The sequence below is a fragment of the Peromyscus eremicus genome, chromosome 8a (assembly GCF_949786415.1).
Source record: "Peromyscus eremicus chromosome 8a, PerEre_H2_v1, whole genome shotgun sequence".
NCBI lineage: Eukaryota > Metazoa > Chordata > Mammalia > Rodentia > Cricetidae > Peromyscus > Peromyscus eremicus.
Genome location: NC_081423.1, coordinates 3,669,652 through 3,686,836, shown reverse-complemented (window position 1 = coordinate 3,686,836; position 17,185 = coordinate 3,669,652). Strand labels below are relative to the sequence as shown.

The 17,185-nt window shown below is 43.1% G+C and overlaps 1 pseudogene; it reads right to left on the bottom strand.

The window, feature by feature from the left end:
* Window positions 1-13,223: 13,223 nt before the first annotated feature.
* On the bottom strand, window positions 13,224-14,294 carry LOC131916174 (protein S100-A11-like; annotated as a pseudogene).
* Window positions 14,295-17,185: the final 2,891 nt, after the last annotated feature.

Below are 17,185 nucleotides of genomic sequence, written 5' to 3'. Positions count from 1 at the left end.
GAGCTGAGATTTCAGGTACAAGCCAGCAGACTTAGTCATGTATGTATTTTTAGCTGACACATACAACATTCATATGTATTTACGGGTCACAGTGTGGCACTTCCATGCACATATGCCATGTGTAGTGACCAGATCAGGGTAAACTGATACAGCTATCCTTCAGACATTTGTATTGGTAACATTAAATATCTTTTCTTGGGGACTGGAGAGATGGCTCACAGGTTAAGAGCACTGGCTGCTCGTCCAGAGGTCCTGAGTTCAATTCCCAGCACCCACATGGTGGCTCACAACCATGTACAATGAGATCTGGTGCCCTCTTCTGGCCTGCAGGCATACATGCAGGCAGAACATTGTACATAATAAATAAATCTTAAAAAAAAATCTTTTCTTAAAAATGCTGTTCATTTATTGTGTTTGTGTGCTGGCTACTACATGCGTGTGGAGATCAGAGGATACCTTGTGGGATTTGTTTCTCTTCTTCCACCATGAGGGTTCTGAGGACTGAAATCAGGTCTTCTAGCATTCTTAATGCTGAGCCGTCTTTCTTTCCAGTCCCCTCCATCTTTTTTTTTTTTTTTTTTTTTTTTTTTTTTTAATGGACAGGGTCTCCTGTAACATAGGCTGGCCTTGAACTCACTATGTAGCTAGAAGATGATCTTGAACTTTCTGCTCTGCCTGCCTTTACCTCCCTAGTACTGGGATTGCAGGCATGCAACACCAAGCTTCTTTAATGTGGTACTAGGAACGGACCCTAGGGTTAGTCGAGTATCAGGCAAGCACCCTACCACCGGAGCTACAGCCCCAGCCCGCTTTTCAGAGCCTTTCTGTCCACGCTGCCTAATGCTCCATAGAGCAATTACACAGCTCAACAACTACTCCCATGTTGTTAGAGAGAGGGAGGCGGCACGTTAGTTTAGTGCTTAGAAACACATTTTATTTTTTACTTACCCCCCATAAATATAATTACATTCTGTTTCTTTGTGGTTGAAATTGTGTTGTCAGATTAGCCCAGCTGGTGGGTGCTAATCCCCAAGGCTGTTACTAAATACTACTAATGTTACTAAGCTAATAACAGCCCCAAAGCGAACCAGGAGCCGGATTGCCTTCATTTCCAGCAGGGTGATTAGAGGCTGCTGATCATTGCCTAGCAGAAGGACTGGCTAATTTCCAATGAACAGACTGGACAAACAGTATTCATTGGCAAGTTTTGTTTGTTCTCAATAAACTTATGCTTCTGTAATGCGATTCTCATTAAACATAGGTTGGGAGCATGGTAATTTCTAACACTTCCAGGACCAATATTTGCATACTTGTTATACAGTGGGTCGATATTCTGTTTTTTTTGTGGGGGCGGAGAAGCATTGTGTATTTGTCTTCACTATCCCATCTCTTTCACACCTGGGGTATTAGAGATTGGATGCTAAAGACTTCCATCCGGCTGGGAGGTAGAGTGTGCTTGCCCATCATGTACAAGGGCCTAGGTTTGATCCCTAGCACCACATAAATGAGACGTGGAAGTTCATCTTTAATCCCAGAACTCAGGAGGTGTGTTACAGGTAGCTGACCAGAGATGACCCCCTCAGGCACATTTTATAGCCAATTGAATGTCTTTATTCCAGCTGGGCAGTGGTGACACACACTCACACCTTTAATCTCAGTACTCAGGAGGCAGAGGCAGGAGGATCTCTGTGAATTTGAGGCCAGCCTGGTCTACAGAGTGAGTTCCAGGACAGCCAAAGCCAATACACAGAGAAACCCTGTTTCTTTTTCTTTCTTTCTTTCTTTCTTTCTTTCTTTCTTTCTTTCTTTCTTTTTTTTTTCTTTTTTTTTTTTTTGGTTTTTTGAGACAGGGTTTCTCTATGTAGCTTTGGAGCCTGTTCTGGAACTTGCTCTGTAGCCCAGGTTGGCCTCGAACTCATAGACATCTTCCTGCCTCTGCCTCCTACGCACTGGGATTAAAGGTGTGTGCCACCACCGCCTGGTGAAACCCTGTTTCAAAAGGAAGAAAGGAAGAAAGAAAGAAAAGGAAGGAAGGAAGAAGAAAGAAAGAAAGAAAGAAAGAAAGAAAGAAAGAAAGAAAGAAAGAAGGAAAGAAAAATCTTTATTCCAGAATCCCAACACAATTCTTCACAGACTTGGAAAGAACAATACTCAGCTTCATATGGAAAAACAAGAAACCCAGGATAGCTAAAAGAATCCTGTACAATAAAGCAACCTCTGGAGGTATCACCATCCCTGACCTCAAGCTCTACTAAAGAGCTATAGTAATAAAAATAGCTTGGTACTGGCATAAAAACCGACATACAGACCAATGGAATTGAATTGAAGACCCTGACATTAATCCACACTCATATGAACACCTGACTTTTGACAAAGAAGCCAAAACTATACAATGGAAAAAAAAGTAAGTATCTTCAACAATGGTGCTGGCATAACTGGATGTCAACATGTAAAAGATTGCAAATATATCCATATCTGCCACCATGTACAAAACTCAAGTCCAAGTGGATCAAAGACCTCAACATAAATCCAGTTACACTAAACTTAATAGAGGAGAAAGTAGGAAGTACTCTTGAATGCATTGGCACAGGAGATCACTTCCTAAATATGACACCAGTAGCACAGACACTGAGAGCAACAATTAATAAATGGGACTTCTTGAAACTGAGAAGCTTTTATAGGACAAAAGACATGGTCAATAAGACAAAAAGACAGCCTATAGAATGGGAAAAGCTCTTCACCAACCCCACATCTGACAGAGGACTGATCTCCAAAGCATATAAAGAACTCAAGAAACTAGACATCAAAATACTGAACAATCCAATTAAAAAAATGGGCTACAGAGGCTGGAGAGATGGCTCAGAGGTTAAGAGCACTGGCTGCTCTTCCAGAGGTCCTGAGTTCAATTCCCAGCAACCACATGGTGGTTCACAGCCATCTATAATAAGATCTGGTGCCCTCTTCTGGCCTGCAGGCAGAACACTGTATACATAATAAATCTTAAAAAAAAAAAAAAAAAAGGCTACAGAGTTAAACAGAGAATTCTCAAAAGAAGAATCTCAAATGGCTGAAATGCTAATATCCTTAGTCATCAGAGAAATGCAAATCAAAACAACTCTGAGATACCACCTTACACCTATCAGAATGGCTATGATCAAAAACACTAATGACAGTCTATGTTGGAGAGGATGTGGAGCAAAGGGAACACTCCTCCACTGTTGGAGGGAATGCAAACTTATACAACCACTGTGGAAATCAGTATGGCGGTTTTTCAGAAAATTGGGAATTGATCTACCTCAAGACCCAGCCATACCACTCTTGGGCATATACCCAAGGAATGGTCAATCATACCACAAGGACACATGCTCAACTATGTTCATAGCAGCATTATTCATAATAGCCAGAACCTGGAAACAACCTAGATGCCCGTCAACTGAAGAATGGATTAAGGAAATGTGGTACATACACAATGGAGTACTACTCAGCAGAGAAAAACAATGACATCATGAAATTTGCAGGCAAATGGATGGAACTAAAAAATAGCATCCTGAGTGAGGTAACCCAGACTCAGAAGGACAAACATGGTATGTACTCACTCAAAAGTGGATACTAGATATAAAGCAAAGGACAATCAGACTGCAACCCACAGATCCAGGGAGGCTACCTAGCAGGGGGGACCCTAGGATGACTGTGGCTTATAAGTTTTGGTTTTGCCCAATCAATGGGCAAGCTTTAGTGAAACATTTCACTATTAGGATAAGAATTTGTACCCTATCAAGCTGGTGAAAGGATATGCTGGCTGTACTTTCAGGAGGGGAGGCTAAAATCTTTTTAGATTATGGATTAGCCTATAGAAAAATGCCTGCTGTAAATCAAACAGTGAAGGGGAAGATGAATAGGAATCTCACTTACACAAGTTAAGTAAAACATAGCTCTCTGAACAGATGAAGATGTTTCTTCTGTATCCCAGAATCTAATAAATATTTATATGTATAATTCGGCTATTATTTGGCTTAAAAGGGCTCATTGGGAAATATTATCATTTTTACTATTTTCTACAGAGAAAATATTTTCCACTTTCAAATAACCCTGGACTTTTGGATTATAACCTGTTTTTATGTTCAAAAGAAAAAAAAAAGAAAGAAAGAAAAGAAAGAAAGTCTTCATTCCAGCTGGTTAGGACCATACCCAGATATTTGGGGACCTAGGTGTGGCCCCAAATGTCTAGAGCACAAGCTTTCCTTGGCATCTTGGCCAGCAGCTTCAGGGGGCTTTTCACAAGCGGTGTAACTGAAGCTGAAAATGTTAGCTAGGACCTTGGGTTTGTAAATAGACTTGGGTCATTTTCTCTGGGATTCTCCATAAAGGAGATCAAATTCTAGTTAAAGTTAAAATGGGCTCGACAAGGATACAAGATGGAGGAATCTCTGCACTTTCTTGCCCAGTCACAGGTAGACTCAGAAGGACCAAAAGTTCAAAGCCACCCTCAGCTACAGAGCAAATTTGAGGCTAGCCTGGGATACATGAGAACTTGTGTGATGGTTAGTGAGTTTGAGGTCAGCCTGGTCTACATAGTAAGTTCTAGGATAGTCAGGACAACACAGAGAGCTTTTCTTAACAACAACAACAACAACAACAACAACAACAAACTAACAAACAACAACCCTGCTTGTCTATAGAATTGGACCCCTTGTCAGGACCCCTGTGATGAACAGGAAAGGCTCATGCTCTCCCAGATGGACTGGCCTGTAGCCTTGGCCACTGCTTCCTCTGTGGCTCATGGCTATGGTGTCATCCTGCCTCCTAGCATCCAGGACTGATACAACACATCATCTCATGTGCTCAGCAAGGGAGCTTCTTGGGAAATGTCTGCAGGAGTCCCAAGAGAGCTTCATGTGGAATCTGCTGACCTCAGTCTCCAATCACTTACAGAATTGGCACCTGTGATCTGGATAACATTTACCACTCTACTATCCTAATATCATGACTTTTCCTCTCAAATTTGCCTTGCCTGGAAGTTTTTTTTTTTTTTTTTTTTTTATAGGGCTTCTCTAATTTTTCTTTTGAAGCAGAATGTGGGTATAGTAGTTTGAATGTAATTTGCCTCCACAAACTCGTAGGCAGTAGCACTATTAGGAGTTGTGGCTTTGAGGGAATAGGCATGGTTTGTTGGAGGAAGGTCACTGTGGGGGTGGGCTTTGAGGTCTCTTATGCCCAAATGCATATGTGTTTATTGTAGCTGGAGAATTTCTCTCCAGCTCCTGCCACCAAGTCCCGCCAGTCCCAGAGCCCACTTATAAAATAAACACACAAACTCTTACATTATTTAAACTGCTTGGCCATTAGCTCAGGCCTATCATTGTCTAGCTCTTACTCTTATATTTAGCCCATTTCTATTAATCTTTACTTTGCCACATGGCTCATGGCTTACTGGTACCTTACATCTTCCTTCTCCTGGCGGCGGCTCCAGGCAGTCTCTCTCTTCCCTTCCTGTTCCCTCAATTCTCTTCTCTGTTAGTCCCGCCTATACTTCCTGTCTGGCTATTGGCCAATCAGAGTTTATTTACATATAGCGATATCCACAGCACTTCCCCTTTTCTTTTTTTTTTAAAAAGGAAGGTTTTAACTTTAACATAGTAAAATTACATATAACAAAACAATTATCAAGCAAGAATTACAGATACAATATTAAAGAAGAGATCCTATCTATCTTATATTTGTGAATTTAAGGTTTTATATCTAACTTATCTTTTATTATAACTAAGGAAAATTGTAAGTATCTAGTCTTTAACCACATCAAAGACCTCAGAAGGATATAACATTGCCTGAGAAATGGGAGAAGGATGCAAGCAACTTTTGGGAGTCTTGCAGGGTAGACAGAGACAGCTGAGCCTGGACAGTGATGCAAAGTTTTCTTGTAAAGTTGGGGCATCTGTCTTCAGCCCACAGGCCTAGAGTCTCTTATTCACTTTTTTCTGTGTCTTGTAGAATGTCTGGCAGTTTTCTCTGCAAAGCAGGAACCTGAAGGACCATTTTGTCAAGCAAAGTTCAGTGGTCACCTTTCTATGGGTCCTGCATGTCCAGTTGATCAAGCAGTCCAGGCAAGAACAGTTTCTTGCCCAAATGGCTGTTTTTGTCAAGGTGAAGATAAACTCCATATGGAGTGTCTTCGATGCCCATCCTCCTCTCTGAAGTAAATCGGTGCTGTCAGGAGCAGACATGTCTCACTGTCCAAAAAGTCTAAACTTTTAAAACATTTTAAATGCCATATTCTGTAGGTCTTTGAAGTGTTTGAAGACTACCTATCTATCTGAAATATAACTATGTATACCTAGAAGACTTAACTAACATGGCTACAAATATTATCATAGATGACTATTAATCTATTTTTTAATTATCCATTACAATTTTAAATGAGTTACATAAACATAATACCTCAAACAAGAATAGAAATATATATACAGTATAACAAAATTAAGTTTAAATTTGTATCAATAAACTAAAATCTATAGCAATGTAAAACATTTTAAACAAGTTGTTACTCTTTAAAAGTAGGTTCATTAATCTACCCTTTTATCCTATCATATCTAAACTATCCCCCTTTTTGTTTTAGAAAGAGATTGTATTTATAATCAACCTGATTTAAATAAAAATATTGTTTTTTCTCTGTCCCACACCAGAGGGCTCTTCTGATTTGGGACACAAGAATCTCTTAACCATTTTTTTTTTTTTTGAGCAATATGTCTGGGTTTAGAGGGGGAGTGAGCCAATTCCATCTCTAAAGCCAGCTTGGTATATTTGGGAATTTGGGCGTAGCTTCTCTTACTACTTCCTGCTGGAGGGGGGCGCTGTATCTTCTGGAGACAGAAAGAAAATTTTAGGATCATGGAGTAGTCCGTGAGGCTGTATATCTGAGCCAGTTGACTTGAAACCATTCTGGATGTTGAATCATCTGGGCCATGGTGTCATTGGAGACCTTTCAGGGGGTCTTGGCTGGTCAAACCTGATGTATCTTAATCTGGAACAAATCCATAGTCTCTGGCTTTCTGTGGAAACAAGAGCAGAGACTCTTTTCCAAAGCAACATATCCTTATATCCAAATTTTGAAGTCAAGGTACCTTTAAAATATACATTTTGGCATAACTCAACAGCTTTTACAATCAAATGTTTTTCTGCAGTTACGAATATCAAAGAGAACATAATCCAGATTCTCTGTGTGGTAGTCATCTTTACGTGGCTTATTTTTTTATATTAGCTTGAGCCTATTCCTTTTAAACTGCAGCCTTCTAAGCCTGAAACGGCACAGTGGCTGCTGGCTCCGCCCACTTCAGCTTCCCAACATGGCGGTGGTCCGCTTTCCGCCAGCTCTGGGAGCCGTAACTCTCAGAAATAGTGGGTCTACACTTTTACCAAAGTAGCGTGTAGCCCAGAAACCTCTTTTTTTGTTTTGTACTAGCAAAGGCTAAATCCACCACACAGTTTAATGTGCTACTTGCAGAGGTCTCATTCCCACCATACTGCAGGTCGAGAGCGAACGCTAGGAACCCGCCAGTAGCTCAAACCGGCAGCTGCCGATTATTTGAGAGAGACAATTAGGAAGCTGTATTTAGGTCTGTTTTAGAATCTTTTTTCTAAGTTTTTAGGTGGAAACTCTTGCCACCACGTTGGACGCCATTTGTAGCTGGAGAATTTCTCTCCAGCTCCTGCCACCAAGTCCCGCCAGTCCCAGAGCCCACTTATAAAATAAACACACAAACTCTTACATTATTTAAACTGCTTGGCCATTAGCTCAGGCCTGTCACTGTCTAGCTCTTACTCTTATATTTAGCCCATTTCTATTAATCTTTACTTTGCCACATGGCTCATGGCTTACTGGTACCTTACATCTTCCTTCTCCTGGCGGCAGCTCCAGGCAGTCTCTCTCTTCCCTTCCTGTTTCCTCAATTCTCTTCTCTGTTAGTCCCGCCTATACTTCCTGTCTGGCTATTGGCCAATCAGAGTTTATTTACATATAGTGATATCCACAGCAGTTTATGCTCAGTGTAGACACCGTTCACTTCCTGTTGCCCAACGATACGATGTAGAGCTCTCAGCTCCTTCTCTAGCACCGTGTCTGCTTGTATGCCTCCATGTCCCACCATGATGATAATGGACTTCATCTCTGACACTGTAAGCCACCCCAATTAAACGTTTTCCTTTATAAGAGTTGCTGTGGGGCTGGAGAGATGGCTCAGGGCTGGAGAGATGGCTCAGAGGTTAAGAGCACTGATTGCTCTTCCAGAGGTCCTGAGTTCAATTCCCAGCAACCACGTGGTGGCTCACAACCATCTGTAATGAGATCTGGTGCCCTCTTCTGGCATGCAGTCACATATGCTGTATACATAATAAATAAATAAATCTTTAAAAAAAAAAAAAAAACAAGAGTTGCTGTGGTCATGATGTCTTTTCACGGCAATAGAAACCCTAACTAAGACAGGGGTTAGTTTATTATTTTTATTCATTAGTTTTTTGGGAGGGAATTAATTTTTTTTTTAAGCCAAGCAGTAGTGGCACACACCTTTAATCCCAGCACTCCAGAGGCAGGTGGATAGCTGAGTTTGAGGCCAGCCTGGTCTACAGAGCAAGTTCGAGGACAACCAAGGATATACAGAGAAACCTTGTCTCAAAAAACAAAACAAAAAAACAACAAAATTTTTTTAATTTGATTTTTTTTGAGAGTTTATTACATCTACATTATTTCCACTTCCTCCTTCTCTTCTAAATTTCTCTCATTTTCTCCTCCCCAAACTCATGGTCTTGCTGGGGTATGATGACCCACATCTCTCTTTAATTCCAGCACTAAAGAGGTAGAAGCAGGTGGATCTCTGTGAGTTGGAAGCCAGCCTGGTATACCTGACTAGTTCTAGGCCAGCCAAGGTTACATAGTGAGACTGCTTCAAAAACAAACAAACAAACAAAACCACAAAAAACCCCAAATTCATTGTTTCTTCTCTAATTATTATTCCTCCATGTATATACACAAATATGTGCCCACGTGTGACATACTGAGTTTATGTAGCTTTGCTTGTATGAACTTGTGTCCAGGGTTGATATTCTGGGATTATGAGATTGAACATTCGATATAGAAATTTGTCCCTGGAGGAAGCTAATTCTTCCTCTCTCAGCAGCCATTGACCATCTGTAGCTTTTTGTCGAGGGTGACATTTGTAGAACTCCTGTCCCTTTAGTACACCAGCTGGTGTTGTCCTTATGCTCGTCTCATTCAAGCATCCATATTGTTGAGATTTCATGGGTGCATTTTCCCATCATGCCTAGGGGACTCTATCTAGCATCATGTGTTCTAGGCCTCCACCCCCTCTTCCATGATTTTCCCTGAGCCTTGGGTGTAGGGGTTGCATTGCAGATATATTAGTTGGACTTGGGCACCCCACAGTTCCTTATTCTCTGCATTTTGACCAGTTAAGAATCTTAGCAATAGTCTTTATCTGTTGTGAAATAAAAGCTTCTTTTTTTTTTTTAAAAAAAAACCTATTTTAAAAATTGCTAGTAATATTTTATTTATGTGCATTTGTATTTTGCCTGCATGTATGTCTGTATGGAGATATCAGATCCCCTGGAAGTTGAGTTACAGACAGTTGTGAGCTGCCATGTGAGTGCTGGGAATTGAACCTGGGTCCTATGGAAGAGCAGTCAGTCCTCTCAACCAATAAGCCATCTCTCCAGCCCTGAAATAAAAGCTTCTTTGATGAAGAGTAAGAGATACAGACTCGGCCAGTGCACAGGATCTAAAGCATTTTTAATTTGATTTTTATTTCTTTTCTGTGGGTGTATATTACTTGTGTGGATGCATGTGTGCCAGAGTGTTCATATGGTTGAGAGATTTTTCAGGAATTGGGTCTCTCTTTCCATCATGTGGGCTCCAAGAACTGAACTCAGGTTCTCATGTCGAGGATGGCAACTTCACAGACCGAGTCATCTCACCAGCTCCTGGAGTTCATTAGGACATTTTAATATAGATTTTTTTTTTGTTTGTTTTTTGTTTTTTCGAGACAGGGTTTCTCTGTGTAGCTTTGCGCCTTTCCTGGAACTCACTTGGTAGTCCAGGCTGGCCTCGAACTCACAGAGATCCGCCTGGCTCTGCCTCCCGAGTGCTGGGATTAAAGGCGTGCGCCGCCGCCGCAGCCGCCGCCGCCGCCGCCGCCGCCGCCGCCGCCGCCGCCGCCGCCACCGCCCGGCCTTAATATAGATTTTAAGCCCCCTGGTTAAGAGAAAGAAAGGCACTCAGGAAGAAAGTAAGACACACCAACCAAGAATGTGAGTGTGTGCTTTTCCAGGCAGACTGGCACCTTTAATTTCCTGCGCACTCTGTGTGCATTTTTGATAGATGGCCAATTTAAAAGAACTGAAAGTTGGGGTGTAACTCAGTGGGTAGAGGGCTTGCCTAGCATGTGGAATCCTTGGGTTCCTTTTCCATCCCCAGCACCTCAGAAAGCCAGAGTGTTATTTGTGTCTGTGATCCCAGCACTTGGGAGGTGGAGGCAGGAGGGATCAGAGGTTTGAGATCCACTAGTGTTGGTTAATGGCGCTGCTGCCCGCGGCGGCCATGCCGACCGAGGAGAGTGCTGGGGGAGGGATCACAGTAGTCCGCGGTTACCTTTTTAGAGCTTTATTGGGAGTGGGGGAGAGAGAGGGAGAGAGGGAGAGAGAGAGGGAGGGAGGGGGAGGGGGAGAGAGAGAGAGAGAGAGAGAGAAAGAGAGAGAGAAGAAAGGGAAGGGGGGAGAGAGAGAAAGAGGGGGGGAGAGAGAGAGAGAAGAAGAAGAAGAAGAAGAAGAAGAAGAAGAAGAAGAAGAAGAAGAAGAAGAAGAAGAAGAAGAAAGGGAAGGGGGGAGAGAGAGGGAGAGAAGAAGACAGATGGAAGGAAGGAGTGGAAAGGAAAGAGAGGGACACACAGAGGGCCCACCTGCTTTTTAGGCTGGAACGCTGTCGAAGGCTGATGATGTAATTAAGGACCGAATCCTTACAACTAGAGACTGTCTTTGGTCACAGAACAAGATTGGAAGAGCTGGGATTTGAACCCTGTGATGGATTGGGAAAGGCTGCAAGCCAGGAAATAGTTGTACTGTTGCAGTAAGGGTGATAAAATATATGTATAGAGAGCCTGTAAAAAGAAAGAATCCAGTGGGGCAGTGGTAGAGTATGTCTTTAATCCCAGCACTCAGGGAAGTAGAGGCAGGTGGATCTCTGATTTCAAGGTCAGCCTGGTCTACAGAGAGGAGAGAGTTCCAGAATAGCCAGGGCCACACAGAGAAACTCTGTCTCGAAAAACAAAACAAAAACAAACAAAGAACAACAACATAAAAACCCAGAACCCAGTTGCCCAATTGGTAGTAGTGGCTCTGTCCTGTGATCCCAGCACCTGGGAGGCAGAGGCAGAAGGGTCAGGAGCTGGAGTTTGAGGTCATTCCCAACTACTAATTCCAGTGTGGGCCACAGGAGACTTGAACTGAAAAACAAACAAAAAGAGTAGAATCCCAGTGGTGAGCTCTGCTTCGGGATGTGGGTCATCAGTTTCACTTCCTGACAGCTGACCACAGGGCAGACAGCTCTTTAATCTCCTCTACAAACATAAACAGAGCCCCCCTCCCCCAAGCTGGTGATCTGAGAGCTGTAAACAATAAAGTTGGGGTTGCTCATGAGAGAGGGGCAGTGGTAACAGCCTTCCTCCTCTTTGCTGATGTCCAGACTGGTTTCTGCTGACCCTTGTGTCTTGGCACGGTGAGTGGGAACAATGCCCTCCTGAGCCTCTGGCAGAGATCAGCAAACTCATTGTTCCCGTGGTCCAGCGGAGCCAAGGCTCATGATTTCACCAGAGGGAGAGTCTAGCCTTAGGGCTTGTGGCTCAAAGAGGCACAGCTGACTTTATGGCGTGCATGTGGATGTGGGGATAACACAGAACCCCTAGCAGAGACTGTCATGAAGGTCATAGGGTCTCATGTAAAAGAGATGTTTAGCATAGTCTTTAGACACACAAAAGTGTTGAATGAAAGCATTTTGTGATGTGATTCAGGGATTTATTTGCTTACAACTTTTTTTTTTTTTTTTTTTTCTCGAGACAGGGTTTCTTTGTGTAGCTTTGCGCCTTTCCTGGAACTCACTTGTTAGCCCAGGCTGGCCTTGAAGTCACAGAGATTCGCCTGGCTCTGCCTCCCGAGTGCTGGAATTAAATGCGTGCGCCACCACCGCCCGGCTATTTTAAAAAATATTTTATTTATTTTTATATTATGTGTAGTGTGTGTGTGTGTGTGTGTGTGTGTGTGTGTGTGTGTGTGTGTGTGTGTTTTGAGACAGAGTTTCTCTGTGTAGCTTTGGTGCCTTTCCTGGAACTCACTCTGTAGCTCAGGCTGGCCTGGAACTCACAGAGATCCACCTGCCTCCTGAGTGCTGGGATTAAAGGTGTGTGCTGCTGCCGCCGCCGCCGCTGCCACCACCACCACCACCACCACCACCACCACCTCCACCACCACCCGGCATGATCGAATATTTAAATTGTTTGTATGTGTGTAGAACTTGTATGCCTGGTGCTTTCGGAGCCAGAAGAAGGCATCAGATCCCCTGGAACTGTTAAGGGTGGTTGTGAGCCACCATGTAGGTGCTGGAAACTGAACTTGGGTCTGCTGCAAGAACAACCAGTATTTGTTTCCCCCCAAGACAATAGTGTCCTCTGTGTAAAAGCCTTGGCTGTTGTCCTGGAAACTGCTCTGTAGACCAGGCTGACCTCGAACTCATGAGATCCACCAGCCTCTGCCTCCCAAGTGCTGGGATTAAACATGTGTGCCACCATTGTTTGGCTCTTAATATTTCATTTTTAAAATAACGTTTTTGTGGGTATGGATGTGTGCAGATCAGGTGCACATGTGTGTGGAGATGACTGACAACCTCATATAAGATGTTCTGAAGCTGGCTTGGTGGCTCACTGCTTCAATCCCAGCACTCAGGAGGCAGAGGCAGGCGGATCTCTGAGTTCAAAGGCAGCATGGTCTACACAGTGAGGCCACCACCAGGCACAAGGCAAGTTCTTTACCTACTGATATAACCCCCTAGTCCAACTTTGTTCTTAGCATTAAGAAATGAAGACACTTCCATCTTTATAATCAGAAGGCTGCTTCATGGTATGGTACATGGTTGGCTGAGTGCCAACGTGGGCTACAGGAGGGGGTAATGACTAGGTGTCAGAAGGGAAAGGGGAGGGTAAGATTCCCCTCTGGGACACTTGATGGTAGAGGTCATGGCACTGCATGGCTAAGTGGCCAATAAGATTAAGACATTTGTGGGATGGTGGTGGTGCATGCCTTTAATTCCAGAATTCTTTGTAAGTTCAAGGCCAACCTGGTCTACAAAGTGAGTTCAAGGACAGCTAGGGCTAAAAAAAAAAAAAAAAAGAAAGAAAGAAAAGGAAAAAAGATTAAGACATTCTTGGAAACCTAGCTGCTTATCACTGTTAAAGTCCACCTACTTCATAATGTGGCCAAGGACACCAGGGTCCTTCTGGTCCTTTGTAAAAGCAGCCAGGACTGAATTCTGAAGGTAGGGAACCCAACCCTGGGGATTTTGCTGTTGTTCCCATCCTTCCCACTATGTTTAGAAGAACATCCATCAGGGACTCCATGCACTGCTCAGTCTCTGGAGGGATGGGAACTTTGCCAAGTTGGACTAAAACAAAGCTGGGTAGCTGAGATGGGATCTCGCTCTGTAGCTCAGGCTGGCCTTGAACCTATAACCCTCTGCTTCTACCTCCTTTGTGTAAGGATTCTGTCCTTAATTAAGTCATCAGCCTGCGACGGCATCCCAGCCTAAAAAGCAGGTGGCCCTCTGTGCGTCCCTCTCTCTCCTTTCCGCTCCTTCCTTCCATCTGTTCACTCTCTCTCTCTCTATCCCATCCCCCCTCCCCAATAAAGCTCTAAAAAGGTAACTATGGCTTGTGATTCTTCCAACCAGCACTCTCCTCTGCAGCCCACCACCGCCGCTGCTGCCGCCGCCGCCACTGCTGCCGCCGCCGCCGCCGCCAGCGCCACCACGTAACCAACACCTTGTACTGGGATTAAGACACTTCTTTGTCCAGCATTAAAACATTGTTTCTAATTGTTGGCATTTATTTATTATGCGTGTGCATGTGGATGTGCACATATCCCTGCCATGGTGCCTGTGTGGAGGTTAGAAGGCAACTTTCAGGGAAGAATTGGTTCTCTCCTTCCACCTTGTGGGCCCTGGGAGCAGAACTCAGGTGGTCAGGCATGTTGCCATTTGCCTCTACCCTCTCAGCCATCTTGCTGGCCTTTAAAACACTGTGGACTGAGTGATACCATATATTTCTCTGCACTAATTGTGGCAGACATGATTCTGCCGTTCAGCCCTTCAGTGTGCTGACCTACAGTGGTAGATTTGCTTGTGATTAGCTACACTTCCATCCCTGAGTTAAGCTTTCCCTGTCAAGACAGTTATGGTCGAACTGTTTCTCCTCAGAAGGTTTGGGGAAGCTCTCACCCTGGTACCTGTGATTGGGACTGTGTTTGAGATAATATCACGTTAAGATGAAGCCGTTGGGATGGGCTCTAATCTAGTATGACTGGCTTCCTCACCAGAAGAAGACACATGTGAAGGACTGGGGCTGTGCAGCTCGGTGGTAGATCTGAGACCGAGCCCAATACTACAAAGACCAAACCAAACATAACTATGATAGAAAAACACACCACGTGAGAACTGTTGAACCCAAGGGAAGAACAAGTAACAACAGAGGCAGAGCTCGCCCTCTACCAGCTGAAAGAGGAGGGATGCTAATTACTGAAAGCAAGATACTAGAAGGCAGGTCTAGCGTGACTGTTACAAGATCCCCTGGGGGCTGTCTGAAGCTATGTATAGTACTGATCCTGTATATACTGGGCTTTTCCACATGTAACTATAGTTAAAGTTTAACTTATAAATTAGGTACAGAGATGAACAATAACTGATAAGAAAACAACCACAAGGTGTGGTAATAGAAGTTATGTGAATATAACTGTTTCAAAATATGTTCTGTACTTTCACCTTTTCACTTACAGAGAATCTTTTATGGCACCTCTTTGTCATATCTGAGTTAACAGCATCAGGACTCTTGCACTTAGGGACAAGCATTGTAATATTGTAATATTCAATTAAACTTGGAAGGCTGTTAAGTAATGGGAAGGTCATGTACATAGCAGATACATGTCTTGGGCAAGAAGAGGATAATGTCTCATTAAACTTATCAAAATTTTTGTATAATTTTATAGGACCAGCCTTAATATTATACTATCCCAGGGTACCCAGAAGTGATGGTACCAGTGGCGTGGGAATGAATCTAGATACATGGAGCTCTTTTGTCCAACTCTTTTATTCATCCGCCACCATCATTCTGTCCAAAATTCTCTGCCTGCTACTATTGGACTGGTCTATATCTTTTCCAAGACAGCAACACCTTCCTGTGTACAATACAACATAAGAATTACAAGGTCCCCACCAGAAGCTTCCTGCCAACTTCTTTTGCAACCCCCAAAGGGGAAGAGAACAAAGGTGGAGTTAGATAGGAGCTGGAATAAATCAGAGAAGGAACTTATGTGCCAGGAATCTATCCTTACTGTGGTTAGGTGAAAACATCATGAGTCTACCATAAATGTGCTCAAACTATAAACTCACAGGTGATAGGGTAAAGAAATCTATAAGTCACTACAAATAAAACTGCCACTGTTTTTTTTCTGCTACCAGTTTTCTGACAGGGCGGGGGAGGAACACTGATAGCCAATCAATCTGCATCACTGATAAAGCACCTGGTGAGAGGAAACCCCTTTGATCTAAGAAGTTGCTCTGGGACAGTGGAAAAAGGGGAGAAGATCTGAACTTGATTTGCACAGTAAACAAAGCTATGCATCTAGTGACCTGTTAGTCTCCTAGGCTCAGCGGGGGAGTTAATACCTAGTGGGACAGTGTCTGAGAAGCTTAGCTGTTTGCCAAACGGCCTATAGTATTTGGGCACACAAGAATTTCATAGCAAGGCCAGGCGGTGGTGGTGCACGTCAAAAATCCCAGCACTCGGGAGGCAGAGGCAGGTGGATCTTTGTGAGTTCGAGGCCAGCCTGGTCTACAAGCAAGATCCAGGAAAGGCACAAAGCTACACAGAGACACCCTGTTTCGAAAAACCAAAAACCAAAACAAAAAACAAAACAAAACAAACAAACAAAAAAATCATAGCAGAAGACAGCTGAAAAATTAAAAACTGTATAACACCAAATATTCCATAGTAAATGGCTTGCCTTTTGACAGACCCTTGGCCGGTCAAGGTATAGCTTTAATACACAGCTGAATCTCCGTAATATATTCTTGCCGCCTGCAAGACAAAATGGCATGTAATTTAGAATTTGTTACTTGCTTCTGGAATTTCCATTTAATATTTTCCACAATTGACCATGGGTAACTAACATGGAAAGTGAAACCATGGATACGGAGGAACTACTCTACTATATTTATTTATTTAAGCTTTTTTTTAAAAGTTTTATTTATTGGTTATATATACAATGTTCTGCCTGCATGTATGCCTGCAGGCCAGAAGAGGGCACCAGATCTCATTCTAGATGTTTGTGAGCCACCATGTGGTTGCTGGGAATTGAACTCAGGACCTTTGGAAGACCAGCCAGTGCCCTTAACTGCTGAACCATCTCTCCAGCCCCTATATTTATTTTTAAAATGTGTGTGTGCATCCTTGTGTGTATGTACATGCATGCGTGTGTGTGTGTGTGTGTGTGTGTGTGTGTGTGCGCGTGCGTGCATGTGGGGAGGACAACTTGCAGAAGTTAGTTCTCTCCTTATAGCGTCTTAATTCTGAGACTGAACTCTAGTTATCAGGCCTGGCAGCAAGTACCCTTAACTGCTGAACCATCTTGGCAGCCCAGTACTATATTCTTAAAACCTGTTAGTTAGTGAATATTGTATTTAGGATATTAGCCTAAGAAAAATAGGCTTATGAGTCTCTTACTTTTCTTACCTCATTTTGGAATAAAGAATACACACATTTTGTGACCTATGAATAGCTTTAAAATCCACTTTCACAGTCATCTACCTGAGCCTGTATTTTTTTTTTTTTAAGGGAGGTATTGGGTATTTTCTGTGTCTGTATTG